Source organism: Tyto alba, unplaced genomic scaffold, assembly GCF_018691265.1.
Source record: "Tyto alba isolate M040663 unplaced genomic scaffold, T.alba_DEE_v4.0 Super-Scaffold_42, whole genome shotgun sequence".
Lineage (NCBI taxonomy): Eukaryota > Metazoa > Chordata > Aves > Strigiformes > Tytonidae > Tyto > Tyto alba.
In genome coordinates this window covers 5,389,875-5,402,555 of record NW_024881318.1, presented here as the reverse complement: position 1 = coordinate 5,402,555, position 12,681 = coordinate 5,389,875, and the positions used below count along the sequence as shown (strand labels likewise).

General features: G+C 45.7%; 1 long non-coding RNA gene across 3 annotated transcripts in view; it reads left to right on the top strand.

The window, feature by feature from the left end:
* LOC116965871 overlaps nucleotides 1-12,681 on the top strand; it is a 95,465-nt gene that overhangs the window by 9,175 nt on the left and 73,609 nt on the right. For all 3 annotated transcript variants that reach the window (XR_006166669.1, XR_006166668.1, XR_006166667.1), the window contains exons 4-5: nucleotides 1,513-1,767; nucleotides 10,679-10,800. This is a non-coding gene — a long non-coding RNA (uncharacterized LOC116965871). The remainder of the gene's footprint in view (nucleotides 1-1,512; nucleotides 1,768-10,678; nucleotides 10,801-12,681) is intronic.

Here is a 12,681-nt window from a genome sequence, read left to right as displayed (position 1 = left end):
AATGACTGGGGGCAGTGATGTTCTCTTGACATCACCTGGCATGGAAACAGCTGTTATCTAATATATTTAATAGAATTCTGAGGTCAAAAGAGGCCGTTACGATCATCTGGCTTGACAGTTACTACAATCAATTGTTGTATTTTGGGCTCCATCCATCAGCCTGTGAGGGTCAGGGAGGACTTTTCCCCCCCAGTGCACAATCAGTGGGTATTTTCTGCGTTTGGTTTATGAGTTTGTTTTCCTGATTTTTTTTCTGGAGACAGCTGAGGCTGGTTGTGTCTGGAGATGAGGCCTGGCAGTCCACTGTGGTTGTGTACTGAAAGGAGTTGGTTCTCCCAGGCTGGTGATGTCTTCTTGAGATGCTAATGTGCTGGCAAAGCAGAGAAGCTTTTGGGTATCGTTTCTGACCCTCCAGTTGCTATATTGAGCTGTGACGTGGATCAATCCCATATAGGATACCGGATCAGAACAAAAGTTTTTCCCAGATCAGATCAGAAGGGACTTTTTGCTGCCTTCTGCAAGATGTGGCACAGAGGGCTGGATCCAGCCCCCCAGGCATAGCTCATGCAGCAACGTCCTTGTGCCAGTGCAGTGCTTAGACACTGCTGGCCCCTCAGCCCATCTTCTTTGCCCATAGCACCCAAAGTCTCAGTTTTATGGAAAATAAAACCAACTCAGCCTTACAAGAATCAGTCACTGCAATGTAATCAGGGAGGAACTGGGTGCATTATGGGGAATGGGATATGAGGTTGCTTGATCTAATTGGCTTCATTAACCTGAAGGCTGAGAAATGACTGATACTGGCTGTACTATCTGACCTTTTGATTTATTCTTGGGCATTATGGAAACATAATTCTCATCATTAGAGTAAAACAGAGTCGTGGGAACTGCCAGCAGTGACCTGGGAAGGCAAGGCAAGCTCTGTACCACCCAGCTTGCCGGGGAGTGGGAGTTTGCCGTGTGTACTGCTAATATAAATAACTGGATCTGCCCAGAATCAACAGTTTTGTCAGCTGTGTACCAGGGCTGTGCCAGCTACAGACTCTACATATGTAATTTTTATTATAATCCTTTCTCTTACACCAGTCCCATAACAATCTGGTTGCATAAGGAGGGAGTGTTAATGGGGTTATAAAAGGGAAATATTTCTTCAAATCCATTGCCAGTGGAAGGCTTTGTGGAGGATGAACCGCCCCGCTCCCTTCCTAAAGCCAAGGATTTATCCCTGCATGTTAAAAAAAAAAAAAACCCAGTGAGCTCCTTCATTCCAGGTGAGTGAAAAAGCATTTCTGGAGACCCAGCCAGGAGCCTGGGCTCGTGCCTGTTTTGTGGCAGCGAAATAATGCATTGTGCTTGACACTACAGCTGCTGTTTTACACCTCACTGAGTTTAATCTTATGAATAAACAGTATACTAATTGTTTCAGCTTTCAGGGCAGTGGGGTTTGCAAGGCAGCCTAGTCATGCCAGGAATTTAAGTTTATGTAATTCGTTTTTTTGCTATGGATTTCAGGCATGGCGTCTGGCCAGCTGCGACGCAAAATGCCGTGCGTCGGAGATGCCCCACGCTGGGTGAGAACCTGCTTGGTCCTTACACGATCGGATCATTCTCCACGGGCTGTGGATCCCATCACACCGTGATGCCAAGGGACCGGCTCTGCCGGATGCCACCCCGCTGCGGTGCTCCCGCTGGGAAGAGAGCGTGAGGAGAAGCCAAAGCAACTCCGCTAACGTTGGAGGCAATGCTTTCCAAGCAAATAAAAGCCAGGTAAGCTGTGCCGGTGATAAGGGTGTGTGGCAGGGGAGAAGCACCCTGTGGTTGAACATACACATCATGTTAATTTTTCTTCCCCCATGTGGTGCAGAAGCTGCCACGATGCTTCGTGGACCTGGTGTGGATAAAGCTAGGGCCAAGGAGAGGTTGAGTATCAATATGACAAAAGGAAATTTGGGAGTGGTTTTAATGGTAACTTGTATGGATACACTCCGAACCTGTCTGTTATTTTCCCTGCCTGATTGCTTTCGGTGTGGTTTTAGTCCACTCTGGGTGGGGGACCACCCGCTGCCCGCCGGCCTGAGCGGGAATGGGAGCACTGTCTGCCAAACCGCCAGCTGCCTCCCCTGCACCTCAATCTCTCTTCCTGCAGAACAAACCCAAACACTCTGTCTCCGTCAGTTTGTGTTTCAGCTCCCCCTCCCATCTGCTCGTCTCCTCTCCTCCCCTGCTTCCCTGAACATCCCTCTGTGCCATATGGTCCCTCTCTCCCACATGGCCTCGGCAGCACTGTCTGGTCCTCCTCCCCTCTGGGCACCCTCAACCTCACCAAGCCCCAGGATTTTTCTTGCAAAGCTTGTGAAACTTGACGTTTTTAGTGATGTCGCAGCTCCTGTGATGATGGCTGGATTGCAGCTGTTTTCTTTTATCTTCAGAAAACAAGTTTCCAAACCCAGGGCTTGCATTTATGATATTTAGTGTCTTGGGAGTTTTTAAGCTGATCAGGTGGGATTTCTCCTTGGTCTCTGAAACCCACTAAGCTCTCTGGCTGTCTTTTTCCTCTCCGTTTCGGGGATATTCTGCCTTTGCCTCATTGCTTTCAACTTTCTGGTGACTGGTCAGATCTGCTCTCCAGTCTGGGGTGGATCTTCCTATTTTATCTCCTCTTGTTGTTTAGCAGTGACCCTGAATAATCTAACCTTTCTCTGCCAGCTAGGTAGGCGTTCAGCTTCTTCTGCAATGAAGAGGGAAATTTTTATAAGCAGCTGGAGTAAGCAGGAGAAGGTAATGCAGCCACTCATCCCTGTCAGCCTGGTCTGTGCCTGCTGGACCAGTCACCAGTGATGTGACGTTGCTGAAGCCTTTCTTTTGCTGAATATGTTTTGTTGATTTATTTTGGGATATTTCCTATCATCCTAGGACCAGCTTTGGTGCTGGTTAGAAAACCGCAGGTTGTGCCCATGGGAGCTACAGTGATGACAGAAGGAGAAGGACAAAGGGGTGATGGGTTGTCCTGCCTGCTAGGGAGTGCACTCATGGCCAGATATTCAGGCTGAGAGGGATCCAGACAAACCCTTCATGCCAAGGAAGTCAGGATTTTTGGCTTATCCTGCTAATACAAGAGTGTATCTGCACAGGTGTCAGGGAGTTACGCTTTTTGAAGGCATTTGATCTGCTCTTGGATGGCTGATTCAAAGGGAAGCCATCACACGCTGCTGCATCCCTGCAGGATAGTTGCCATCCCAAATCCACCATCTGCCTGCTTAGTTTGTGGATGTGGCGTCTTGTTTTTACAGTTACAGATGGCTTGAAAAGTTAAATCAACTTGACACAACCATGGCACAGAATTTTTCCTTCCCTCCCACTCACGTGTGTCCGTGCAGCCCATTACAATCCATCAGCCATTTTGGTGGTGACGGATGGTTATCACCAGCCAGCACAGGATGCTGGTGTCAAGCATCCTGTAGCCATATAGAAAGCCATGGTACTGTAGTAAGCTTCAACATCTTTATCTTCCAAGCAACATCTGGAAAAACATCTGCTTGCTTATCTTCATTAGTACAAGTCCTAGATTTGGAGGTTTGGTTTTGTTTTGTTTTGTTTTGTTTTTTCCCCAAATCTGTCTGGCCTGGAGCTGTGCTGGAGAGCAGACACAATCCATTGCCTGTTCATCCGGCAGCCAGCGGAAAACATCAGTAATTTAGGTCTTATCCCACCCTTGCCATGCTCCATGTCAAACTCAAAGGGAGGCTGAATGGCTTCCAAAAGAAAAAAGACCCCGAAACCCTTTTAAGAGCAAATATTACTCAACTGCTTTTACTTCTTATTCTATATTACTATATTATTTCTTATTATTTCTATATTATTCTGTATTATTTCTTACTCTGTATTACTGGGTTTTTTTTTCAACTCCATATGTAACTGTTTCAACCATGCTAGTTAAACTCTGACCTTGTATGCGGATGGAAATGTCTTCTTGGCTCATTTTAATTAGTGTGCTGTCACTGCTAGGCAGAGAAGAGTCCTCGCCTCCAAAAAATCATTCTCAGGCTTAGCTTTTGATTTCCAAGTGATGGTTCAGGGAGATTTGAATTGTTGGTATCTGGTCCAATAGAAGCTGCATGTGCACACATACTGCATCTTGGCTTCCGCATAGGCAATAAGGAACAGAAACCTAAAATGAAGGAATTCAGTCTGACAATATGTGGATTTGTGCCTATTTGTGAGTGTAAATACATTTACCTGCTAACGTGTGGGGAGGTGAAGAGGTTAATTAGAGCACAGCTAATCAAGCGCTCCACTGAAGCAGGCTGCTAGGGGTTGATTGCACTGATACTTAATTGGCACCTTTGAAATAGGGTTTCCAGTCTGCCCGTAGAAACAGGATAAAAATGAACTTAAATGAGCTATTTAAGGGAGTATATGTGCAAGGGAGTGAAGTGGCTGTGCAGTCTGTGATAAACAGATGCTAATACCCGAATGAAATCCAGTCAGGGATTTGTTATATGTATTATTTCTGTTTCTCCTCCTGAAAGTCCATCTTGACCACTGCCCGCATCTTCAGCACCTGGAGCAGTGGTGGCCTGGCCTGCTGGCATGGCAGAGGCTGGTGGCATTGGGTCTCTTGTCCCATCAGACACCAGCCTACCACCGTGATGCCCGAGGTGGCAGAGGGAGGACTCTGCCACCCATCCTGTGGCATCTGCGTGAGGAGAGTCACCTCTTTGTGTCCCTGGCATTCATACTGTTTCCACCTGCTGTCCTTCTACATCATGTTTCATCCTGGTACGGATAAGTGGAAACACAGATATAAGTTTAATGGGATCCCACTGTAAATTGAGGAAACTGCATATACAGGACACACAAATCAACCCATTTTTCAACAGACAATTAAAGTTTACCACCTCCATCCAGGATGCCATGAAGAAAATACTGCCTTGCCTAGGCTGATTGGAAATAAATGAATTGTTTCAAGCCAAGTACTGTTCATTAGTACATTTAGGAGACGCATGCTGAATGGCTCGTTCCTGCTAAGGAAAACTTATGCTGTGGTGCTGGGGTGAGTGAGGATGTTCATGTCTGCACGCAGGATTTTCAGCTCAATCCTGAGAATTATGCTCTAATGTCATTATATACTTTTGAGATGTTTCTGGTATTTGCATAATTGCTCAGTTTTTCCTAAGTTGCAGTTAAGAATGATTTTGCCATTAGCACAAAAATCCCAAGAACTGGCTAAAATTCCTCCCTCTGTGCTGTTGCATGAGGCGTCGTGATGTCCCAGCTGACCTGGCACTTGTTCGCTTGTTATTTGGGTTGAGAGCTTGAAATTCCCCGAGATACACTTACACTAGCTGTGAGAGGAGTCAAGCACATCTCCAGCTGAAGAAATTCAAAGAATTTCTGAGCCAAACCTCGCTTGCACAGTGCTGGAAGAAGGAGCACTTCTAAACAGCCTCATTTAAGAAAGCACTTACCCAAATCTGTATTTATTTTTTCTTGTTAGAATAGACAATTTATTCTTTAATATTTATGAAGATGCATAAATTTATGCTGCCTTATGAATATGCAAACTAGTAACATCATCCTGCATGTAAAAGCAGCAATTTGTGATGCTGACTTTATACAAATAATTTTGTTTTTAACGAAGACATAGGTCCAGTGTTGCTGTCTACCTATTTTGCGTTGCTCAGTGGGGATGTCAGAGCCTGGGGGACAGGAAACCTCATCTGAAGTCCTTATTTAAAAACAGGAGAAAGAGGATTGGAACATTTGCTGTACGTGGGAGATGCTGGTTCCCGCGGGAGAGCTCCCTCGGGGCGGCGACCACTCCAATTTCTGTGATCTGAGATGGCCTGTTCATTGCTCACATCCCCTCCCAACTCTGTTTCCAGGAGCTGGCTGTGCTCAGTGTACGCTGGGCTTGGAAAACATGGCAGTAATGTGAAATTATTTTGGGAAATCAAGTGGCAACTAGCATGAACAGATGTCCCTGGGAAAGAACCACCAGGGAGATGGGGCTGGACTGACTGTCTTCTCCAGCAAGCACGTAGGGCTAAATAATTAACCCACATTGCCTAAACCATTGTTATGGCTTTGACAGCTTTTTGGGATAGCTGGGTAGCTGCTTAGCTCCTCGTAGGGGCTGATGCCAGGTCTGCTGGGAGAGGCATAGAGATTCCCCTCGACTTCAGTGGGACCTGCAGATCCCTGGGAGGTTTGGTGCATAACCCGCTGAAGTGATTGGACTTGTTCCCTTGAACCCCATGGTGTTTGGGTCAGATATCTCATTTGCAGAAGATAGTCATGAGAAAAAATAAGTTTTGAGATAGGGATCATGCATTTGGGCACTGTCCTCTCTCATCCAGCAAAGCTTCCACCTGAGCAGTGGCCAACATTGCAGAGGTGGAAAAGCCTTTAGCAAGGCACACATTAATCACAGAATAATTTAGGTTAGGAAAGACCATTAGGACCCTTACGGACATCAGTGTTTCAGTAAACTGTGAAATTTAATAACCAACACCAAACATTTGTTACTAAGTGCCTTCCAGTCCTCAGTGGGAGATACTTATTTTCGTTAATGCTGTGGGCAGCCTGTTCATAAATACCTTGGCCAATGCTAATATAATTTCTTCAGTTGTTGAATTTCCCAGAGCAAAGGATGAGCACAGAAAAAAATATATATGTAAATACATCTCCCATGTATGGGAGAATTCAGCTGTGCACGGTGACTGTTTTTGGGTAGCGGATATAACGGTGAGAAGGAGGAGCAGGCTGGGTGCTGTCATCTTAGAAGCAGTTGTTTGAAGAGTGAGAAACAATTCTCCAGTTCCAGAAAAGAGTAGTAGCGTTTTCCCTTGCTCCTCTCTGTCTGGTGATGGGGGATGGTGTGCAGAGCATGGTCTTCTCTACACTGCACCCCGAGGATGGAGCTGCTGGCGAGGTGCTCTGTATGCTCCCCACGTGCTTTATGTGCTAACATGATACTTTTATCTTTGACTTCAACTTTTTTTCTGGTACATCTTTTCCATCTTTGGCTTCTTGACTGCACACTGTGGTGCCAGAATGGGCAGGAAGATAAAAGTAACCCTGGTACTGTACTGCTCCCTACCAGGTGAAGCCAGGCTGCAGATATAGCAGTATAAATCTTACTTATGTTACTTATTAGGCTTTTAGTTATTTGGAGTCCTTTGACAGCAGACAATAAAGATGGTCCCAAACAGAGACAGCTGGTATAAAAGTGTGGTTGACAAGCCTAAATAAATAAAATTAATTGAAATAGAAAGACCTTCTGCTTCTTTATGGTGACAACTGAAGCACTTCACTAAAAATGAATTGACTGCAAAGAAGCAGAAAAGAATTAAGAGGTGTTGTAATAAGCTGGGGAGGTTGCTTTCTCTTGGAAACTTTTTTTTTTTTTTTTTTAAATGGGAAAGAGTGTTTTCAGTCAGATTTTTTCACTGGATGCATTGATTTTATGTAAAAGATTTTTTTTTTTTCTGGAAAATATCAATGCCTCATGTCCTAAAAAGTGGGGTTTGGGGCTGTAATCTGGAATGTGGGAAGCTGTAGTTTGGAGGCTCAGCTCTGTTCCTCTACCTTATCTTGCAGTCATGCTTCTTTTACTGGCATGATGAAATAGCTGTGCCTTCTACCTCTTTATCTGAGATATGAAAAGTAGGAGCAACAAACCAGGCTTTCTCTCCTCAGACAATTGCCTCTGCGTATCCTTGCTCTACGTACAGGAAAAAAAGATACACCATAACAGCTGCAGATAACTGCGTGAATAAAGGATGAATTTAAAATAAAACATAAATATCCTAAAAAAAATGTGTACATATTCTATTCCTGACCTCTCTGCTGAATGTAGCCTCAACCTGATTTTATTTGCTTTGGTCAGGGGTAAGTCAAAGTCTCCTTATTTGAGCACAGTATTTTTAGATCCAAAATACAGAATACCCATTGTGGGTAGTGGCCTTGCCCTCAATTTATTTTATTTTCTGTCTCCGTTGTTCCGCTGCACTGTAATCTTCTTGTGGCCTGTGTTCATGGTGTGCTTATATTTACCATGCAACATACAAATTGGTATCTTGTAAAATACCCGACGTCTTTCCACTGCCCACTGCAGGAGGCACTTGGTTGACTCTGGAAAATAGTGATGCAATTAAAAGCCAATCTTACTTATTTCACAACTAAATGGAAGCACCTCCCATATGAATTTTGCTTTAAGAAGTAGGCAAGGACACTCTTCTGAGTGAAGCAGCATGCTGGATGAAAAATGAGAGTAAATTTGCTCTCTCCTCTTAATTTTGCTAGTTGGCTTCTTCAAAGGGAGTGTGATGGTGGCCAGGGAGAGCCAAGAGGGTGGTAGTCCTGTCCCCAGGACCATGCCTGTGGGTTTCCACCTACCCTCAAGATGTTGGCCACGGCACGAGCAAACCCACATCATCCCCTTCTGCAAGGACAACCCATCTTCTTCATCGCTGCAGCATGGCCATCTCTGTACAAAGTAATTAAATGGTTTGAGTTCTGACAAGAGGATGACAGTCCCATCCTGGAGTGAAGCTTCATGTCACAACACGTCCTTGCATGCTATCCAGCAGCCGGCTTTCCCTGTGGACATCAGGCTCATCTGCAAAGCCTACAAAGAAACTGCTGTAGGCTCCAGTCCTCATGAAATTACAACCTGGGTGTGCAGGGAGAGATCAAAGGGGCTCTGGTCAGCCCATCAGCATGGCCCTCAGGGCACGCTCACAGCACCAAACCAGAGGCAAAGAAGGCAGAGACTGGATTTAGCAACAGTTTAAGTAGTGTCAGGTCCACCCTGGCCGGTCTGCGCTGGGTTGGCGTTCCAGTCTGTGCAGTGATGGCTAGTGCCAGGATGCCGCGTGGGCCTGAGCCGGGAGCCAGGACCCCCCCTGCCTCCCACATCCCTGATTTAGGAAGGGATCGTGTTTCGAAAGCAACTTGATGAGATTTAGCCAGCTTTTCCTGGAGTGATTAATTGCATGCACATGTTTTCTCATTGCACATAACCAGTTTGTTTTTATGAAGTGTAAATACATTTACCTCCTACCTTGCATCCCTGGGAGGCATCTCTATGAGTATGCACATCTAATGGTGGCAGCCTTCCTCCTGCCATTCCCAAGAGAAATAGCCATTCCCACTGCAGTACAGAAATGTCAGTATACATATGCTCCCTCCAAGATTTTAAGTGATCCTGTTTCTGAACTTTCCCAGGAAAAAGGGAGTCAAGAAGCAAGTCCCCAGTCCAGGCCCAGCTGCGCACCCTTCTGCACCCCTTCCCAATAGTGCTGATGCTCCAGCTCCTCTGCTGGATAACATGACGTCGGATCCAGGCATCTTGGTGTTTCTGAGACTTCTCCTTGTCGTAGTGTGGATGGACACCTTGGGCAGGGTCCAGCTACAGCGTGTATCAGGCCAAGATCCTTATCCTGGGTAAAATCCCAGGAGATAAGTGCCAGGATTGCTTGGGAAAGCACAGCTGGGACTTCCTCCGGAGCAGCATGTTGCGGGGCTGAGCCCGTGTTTCTCTGGTGGTGCTGGGGGAAGGTCATGCTGCAGAGTACTGGAGGTTTTATTCCTGCTGCCTACATGTTCCTTAGGCTGTCGTGCTCTCTGGGAGGCATGATGGAGGGGGGCTCCACAGCCCTGGGGCATTAGGAGCTTTTTTTGAGTAGATCAGCTCATTTAGAAGCTAATAACCTGTAGGACACTTTTGAGGAGCAGCAGTTTTTCTCCTGGTTCTGACCCTGGGAAGTGAAGGACATTGGGAGCGAGGTCCCGTTGAGCATGACAGAGGTGGTGTCTTGTGGTGGGAAGGGGTCCTTGGGTGCCATCAAAATCTTCCCCTGGAAAGCTGTGAGGGCCACCAATCAGCTTGCACCGTGTCCTGAGCTGCTGCTGCATCTCTGATGTCAGTGGTGCCTCTGCACAGCTGGCTGCAAGGTGGTACCTCCTGGATGAGATATCTGCAGAGGGACAAGCCCCAGATCTGACATTTGACAGAAGGTGATCACTGTTTTCTCCCTTACTGTGCTGGAAGCTTGGGTGCTGGAGCTGATTGCTCAGGGGCTGCACGAGACAGGCTGCTGGGAGCTTGTGGGCTCGAGAGATGAGGTGTCAGGCTTTACAGGATGATCTCCAGCCCCCAAAATAAGTCAGATTTTTTTTTTTTTTTTTTTTTTTTTTTTTTAAATCTGCCCACTTGTTAGATAAAATTCTGTAAGAAACCTGCCAGGCTTTCTGGCAGAATTTCAATAAACCCACTATGGTCCTATGTTGTGCTTTAACTACAGATACTTTGGCAAGTGGAAATTAAATGTTTTCAAACTTTCCTCCTGGGCTCTAAGCTGGTGACTCACCACAGTGTTCTCAGCCAGGACGAGGTTCGACCAGAAAACCTCCCTATGCCGCTGCATGGGAGTGATGGCTAAACGAACTATTTTATCAGCCTAAAACCACTGTAAGAGAGGACTTTGCTTAGGAACAGAAGAGAATATAGCTGCCTTTCTCAAAACCCCCGCTTTGACTAACAATATGCCAATTTTCCAGGAAAAGGTGAAGAAGAAAAATATGACTTTGATTATTAGCATTTATAAACAGACATGCATATTTATCCACAGCACTTTGCAAGCATTTATTTATGATTCGTTTCTTTCAACAGGATCAAGCCTCTTGCATTTCAGGGAATTTTTCGCTTCCAGACCTCAGCATCAGGACAGGTCGTGACAGTGACATCCTTTGTTGCAGGGATCATAAGTCAGATGGCTGCAGGGTGCACCTGAGGTGAGTCTTGTAGATTACGTGACCTAAAAGTGGGATTTTATGTTGGCTGATTACCTAGTGAAAAAAGGTCTATTATGGTGTGGGGCTAGTATGTGACAGCCTGCAGAGAATGATGATTTCTGCCCATAACTGTGTTTGGGGAAAGGCAATCGTACAGTGTTGATGAACATCTTTGAAAGCAGATAAATGTACTTCTAATTTGTTAGCATAATTACCACATCTTTGCATAGCACTCAGCCGGTAATTCCTTTTTCAACAGATTATAAGTCTTAAATAATTCTTCTGGAAGATTAATTCTTACCCCTTGTATTTGGACACCTCTCTGAAGTGTATTTGCAGAACTCAGTTGGGTGTCATTAACGTCCCCGCATGATTACTGTGGTTGCGTTGTGATCTATAAACGTCCCTCTGGAGAGGCCTCTGTGGATCCGAGTATGAAACATCAGTCTTCCTTTTGTAATTACATCCTCAGGACAGGAGCGAGGCCTCATCCTCCCAAAACAACCTGCTACCAATTAGCAGGCTTTAAGTTTTGGGTAGACACACTGTCATCTGTCCGCTTGAAAACAGAGACCATCTCTTTACCCCTTCCAAATTATGGCTGTAAAAAAGAGGTATGGTGTAGAAGACTGTAAATATGATCTCTGCAGGGAGGGCCTTCACCTCTGATGCAGCTTTTAACTCGCCTGCAAATAGTTGTGTGTAGCAACCGTTCAGTCTGTGAAGTTCAGTATGCATTTTGGATCAAGAAACTTCCCTGAAATTTCTAGGCCTGTTTTTCTTCTTTTTTCTTTTTCTTGTTCTCACTACCAAAGTTAATATCAAAGCATTACCTGCTTTGGCTTCTCTTACATCAACAGGAGAAACAACAAAGTCCCATTTCGGTGGCAGAACAAGCCCAAGTGTGGTCTGGGCTTTCCCAAAACAGAGTCTTAGAAATCTGGGTTTGAACACCAGCCTTGTGGGGGGATTGGATCTGCCCCTTTAGTGCTGGGAAACACTTTAAAGCCAGTCTTGGATCATTTACATAGGCCAAGATGGTCATCAGAAGAAGGTGCGCAACCTCCCATGAGCAGGGAGACCCCCGGAGAGAGGGGACAAGCTCTCTGCTGAGCCACGCAGCTCAGTTTGCTTTCAAAAAGTGTTTTTAAATTAATTTTCACAGGCATTTTCTTAGCTAGATGAATGTATATAAATAAAATGCAAGTGTGAGACTGCAAAGGCATGTGTCATCATTACCCTTCCCCCTGATTTTCACAGTACTTCTGCTCCCTTCCCCAGTTTTACCTCCTAGCTGAAGACCTATGGGACAGCCTCTCTTCCCAGACAGCATTCAGATCAGCTGAGGAGGCTGATCACTTATTTCTCTAGGTGATAATTGCTGACTTTAATCTCACCAATCTGGCGGTTCCCTGTTTTTTCATCCCTTCCAAGACCTCAGAGTACCAGGTTTCTTTTCCTCAGCCCTTGGCTGCTGTTGGATATTTGTCCTGGAGCTGCTCTGGCTTGCAGCAGGTAACTTGTTTGTCTGATCCCAGCTGTCTACACTGGGATGAGAAAACCCAAAACCTCATTCCCTAGAAGTACTTGTTCCTTTCTCACCAACAATGGAGCAAGTTGGGGTGCCCAGTTTGGGTGTAGACGCCAGTACGGTAGGCGAGGATGTCCTGACTGCTCCCACTGCTGTTGCAGTAGGGTTGTCAAGCTGAGAAGATGCCTTACTCTGTGCTGGAGCTGAATTAATAAATCCAACATTTTTTCAAAGCAAGGTTTCATTAGTCAGATCTGTTGCATTGTTTCTGGAGCTGCATTTGCTAGTGGCACTCAGCTGCTGGACTTGACTTTGGGGCTGGTGCTGGGGTGGTACTGGAGATGATGGTG